Source organism: Schistocerca nitens, chromosome 9 (assembly GCF_023898315.1).
Source record: "Schistocerca nitens isolate TAMUIC-IGC-003100 chromosome 9, iqSchNite1.1, whole genome shotgun sequence".
Classification (NCBI taxonomy): domain Eukaryota; kingdom Metazoa; phylum Arthropoda; class Insecta; order Orthoptera; family Acrididae; genus Schistocerca; species Schistocerca nitens.
Window position 1 is genome coordinate 278,103,762 of NC_064622.1, and position 4,980 is coordinate 278,108,741.

The 4,980-nt window shown below is 41.7% G+C and overlaps 1 non-coding gene across 1 annotated transcript; it reads right to left on the reverse strand.

The window, feature by feature from the left end:
* Window positions 1-4,654: 4,654 nt before the first annotated feature.
* Trnaa-cgc (transfer RNA alanine (anticodon CGC)) lies at window positions 4,655-4,727 on the reverse strand. The gene has a single exon. It is a non-coding gene; the product is annotated as a tRNA-Ala (tRNA).
* Between the last annotated feature and the right edge of the window lie 253 nt (window positions 4,728-4,980).

The window sequence follows — 4,980 nt, forward strand, 5'->3', positions numbered from 1 at the left end:
TGAATTTTTGTTTCTTGGGTGAATTTGCATGATGCCACTCCACTGACTGCCTCTTCGTCTCTGATGAAAAATGATGGAGCCATGTTCCATCACCTGTCACAATTCTTCCAAGAAATTCATCTCCACCATTCTCGTACTGTTCCAAAACTTCGCTGCATACTGTTTTTCTTGTTTCTTTGTGAGACATTGTCAGCATCCTGGGAACCCACCTGGCACAAACCGTTTTTAACGCCAACACTTTCAGTATTCTGCAAACACGTTCTTCCCCTATCCCAACGCAGCGTGACAATTCGTTTACTATGATGCTTCTGTCAGCAGTCACCAATTCGTTAACTCTTTGCACATTGTCTGGAGTGTGTACAGTACGAGGCCTGCCGCTGCGAGGACAATCCTCAATATTGCCGTGCCCGCTTCATCATGTAACCTGCTTGCCCACCGACCAACTGTATTGTGATCGACAGCAGCATCTCCATACACCTTTTTCAACCTCTTGTGGATGTTTCCCACTGTCTCGTTTTCACAGCGCAGGAATTCTATGACAGCACGTTGCTTCTGACAAACGTCAAGTGTAGCAGCCATCTTGAAGACATGTTGTGACTGCGCCACTCACGGGAACAGGGTGAACTAAGTTTGAAAATAAGCGGGAAGGATGTATCTACACACTGTAAAACTTTCACACATGCAGAATTAAAACTGTATTTTTTCAAAAATAGTGTGCATTTCTTTTGAAGTGACCCTCGTAAGTCACTTGGCACGAATACTGCCATTGGCCACCACGATCGCGTCAAGACTACAGTCGACCTTCGGACATTTCGTAAGTGCGGACCTCCTCTTCAAAATTCGCTACGATACCTTGACGCTGACAACGAGAGGAGGAGGCATCGGACTCGTAAACGAGAAGAACAGGTGCGTGCGCTATTTCTTAGTACGATGCAACGCTATTGGAGAAGCGAGGACGTCACCTTAATGGGCGCTGTGATCAACGAAGTGGTTCCCTGTTCACTCTGTCCACCAGTCAATGTAGGCCACATCACGGCACCGCTCGCACACCTTCGGGACTTCTTCGTCAATTACAGTTACGTTCAGGACAGTTTGCCGGAGACCAGGCTGCCCACAACGAAAGACATATTGTAAGTAGGCTGTTTAGGTTTTCTTATTGGTAACGCCACGTAGCGCTCTGTATGAAAATCACTGGTTGTGCTGTGTGCAGTCTGTGGCTAGTTTGCACTGTTGTCTGCCATTGTAGTGTTGGGCAGCTGGATGTTAACAGCGCGTAGCGTTGCGCAGTTGGAGGTGAGCCGCCAGCAGTGGTGGATGTGGGGAAGTGAGATGGCGGATTTTTGAGAGCGGATGATCTGGACAGAGACAGTAAATTTGTAAGACTGAATGTCATGAACTTCTATATATATTATGACTTTTGAACACTATTAATGTAAATACATTGTTTGTTCTCCATCAAAATCTTTCATTTGCTAACTATGCCTATCAGTAGTTAGTGCCTTCAGTAGTTTGAATCTTTTATTTAGCTGGCAGTAGTGGCGCTCGCTGTATTGCAGTAGTTCGAGTAACGAAGATTTTTGTGAGGTCAGTGATTTGTGAAAGGTATAGGTTAATGTTAGTCAGGGCCATTATTTGTAGGGATTATTGAAAGTCAGATTGCGTTGCGCTAAAAATATTGTGTGTCAGTTTAAGCACAGTGATGAAAGGGGGCGTTTCATTTGTCGACCCTTAGCCGAGGATACCTCACTGGAATCTTCTGATTTTTTCTTGTATTTTGTGTAATTAGTGTAGTTATTGTTTATTGCTAGAACATAACTATAGAGAGAATTTCCTTTGCAGTTGTAATTGTTCATTGTTGTACAGTAAAACAGATGCATGTAGATTTGCACCAAGTATTTTGCAGCTGCGCTTGCAATTAAGTAGATATTATTTTCAGTGCTATGTTAATGTCTTTTCTTATTTTGCTCTTCAAATTGTGCTTTTCTGTGTTATCGTGTGAAATATTGTGACAATTATGGCGTGTGAAAAACGTAATAGTAGGCTCCAAAGTAAACTGAGAAATGACGGTGAAGACGAAAGCAGTGTGTTAGCGCCACCGTGTAATGAATTAACTAATGTTCAACATAGTAATTTGGTAATTGTGCATAGGGAAAAGGAGCGGGCGGCAAATAATGGTGTAGACAGGGAAACAATTAATGAACTGGGAAGCATTATCGATTCATCGGTCGGGAACAGCTCGCCTCAGGATTCCGAAATGACAGAACACAATCTTGCAAATACTGTAGATTCTGGTTTTGCGTCCTCACCGTTTTCTCTAATAAGTCAAGACACATTTTCTGCTTTTCAGAATGCGAATATTGTCGGTTCAAATGCACTGTCGAATAGCACTGAGGAACATGTTTCAGACACCAGTGCATTGTTATTACAGTTAATGCAACAAATGGGACAAAGGCTACAAAAGTTAGACACAACACTTGAACAAAGTCAGAAACAAATGGGACAAAATCTTCAAAAGTTAGACACAATGGAACATAATCTTCACACCATGCTTGAACAAACACGTGAAGATTTAACTACTGAGTTACATAAAATCGAATCGAAATGTCAAAAAGTCAGTAATGACGTAAAAACACAAATTTGTGAGCATTTCCAACCTATTTTTTCGTGGCATGAAAATACGAGTACATTACAGAATCACGAAGCAGCCATAAAAGAACTGCAAACTATTGTTCATGAAAATCATGAGACCTTGCAAGCTAAAATTGACTCAGTTGCATCTACCGATTCGGTTACGCACCTTGTAAAAACTCAGGAAAACTTAAAGGACACAGTAGATACGATTTCAACACAAATGGACACTCTGAAACGTGGTTCACAAAAACACACTGAGGAAATAAGTACACTATCGGAGAAAGTAGCCGAACTTTCGGATCAGTTCACTAACTTATCTACAAAGGTAGATGATGATCTGAATGACACAAGACCTGTAGCCATCGCTGACACAGAAGAGTATGAACAAATTAAGAAATTCAAACAAAATCAGAATCAAATTAATACGCAACACGAAAGAGAAATCCGGGAAGTACAAGATCAGTTGGCACAAGTAATACAAAAATTACATATTTCAGAGGACACTCGCGCTCCAACACGGGAAGAGGGACTTAGAAATACGGAAAAGCCGCAAAATAATAACACAGGGCATTTCAGAAATTATGAAAGAAATTGGCAAGGTGCACCAAATTTTGAGATGGAACCGTCGACACGACGTAACAATGACCGATATGCGACTCGCCGACACGATGATTTTGACTATAAGCTGTTCATTACTACACGTAAATTCAAAACATTTAAGAATTCTGGCAACGACATTCATCCACAAGCGTGGCTCCATCAATTCTCTCATTGTTTTCCTCCCAACTGGTCATTAGAGCACAGATTAGAATTTATGTGTGGCTACTTAGAGAATGAACCAGCTGAAAGAATGCGATCGGTCATTCACGATTGTCACAGTGAAGGAGAATTTTATCATGCCTTCCTCTCAGCATATTGGTCTCAAGCTACACAAGACCGAGTAAAACATAGCATCATAATGATGAAACATTTCGAACAATCTGAATTTTCCAGTCTTGTGAAATATTTTGAAGATATGTTGCACAAGAATCAGTACCTGTCAAACCCTTACAGCACCTCAGAACTCATCCGCATTTGCTTAATCAAATTACCTGAACATTTACGACATATTATTTTAGTAGGACGTTGCAAAGACGACATTGAAGCTTTTCAGGGACTCTTACAAGAATTAGAAATTGACACAGGCAGTCGCGGGATGCGAAAACAGGAGCACAACCATTACAGGTCACATGCGTCACAATTCCGTGATGACAGAAATAATAACTGGACACGACAAGGCTATTCTTACATCATAAATTGTGACCAAAACAGACACCACCCGTATGACAACCGTTGGCAGAGTAATAATAGTTACAGAGAAAGATCGCATTTCTGTAGTAATGAATGTGACAGAGACAATCATAGAAACAGACAATATGGGAACCAAAACAATTATTATCAAGGTAGACAGAATACCTTCAGACACAATGGTCCTCCGCACAGTTACGACTCAGGGAGAAGTTCTCCACCACATTACCAACAAGAAATTAATTACAGAAATTACCGACATAACGACAGACGATATAATCATAACAACAGACCTGAATTTCATCAGAACTGGTGGGATTCAAACAGGGCTGGGCCCTCTCGGCAAGGTGAATTTGTAGAAGTTAGGTCTCCTAATCCCAATAACGACGCACGCCAACAAAGAGATAGCAGACAATGACTTGCACCGCAGGCAGCCACGTGCGCCGGCTGGCTCAGAGAAAAATAACATAGACGCTATCCTTGAGAAAAATTTGAACATTCTTTACCGATGTACCATACACCACATGATAATTCCATTGAAGCTGGAGCTCTGCATAGTGGTGGTGGTGGTGGTGGTTAGTGTTTAATGTCCCGTCGACAACGAGGTCATTAGAGACAGAGCACAAGCTCGGGTTAGGGAAGGATTGGGAAGGAAATCGGCCGTGCCCTTTCAAAGGAACCATCCCGGCATTTGCCTGAAACGATTTAGGGAAATCACGGAAAACCTAAATCAGGATGGCCGGAGACGGGATTGAACCATCGTCCTCCCGAATGCGAGTCCAGTGTGCTAACCACTGCACCACCTCGCTCAGTAGCTCTGCATAGTAGGAGGAGTAAACGCTTGCACTACATTTCACATGTAAAACCGTTTATTGAAAGATAATCTGCTTTTTAACTTTGTCTTTGCCATAAAACTTTTCACTTCACGTTACTAGTATGCTTTGTCACACTTAGAAACTGTTAACATGCAACTATGTTTTAAAGTTAACCATCCAGTCAAGAACCTGGGCAACTTATTTAGAAGGTAATTACGAATGCATTGTTATAGTGAACAGACGACAC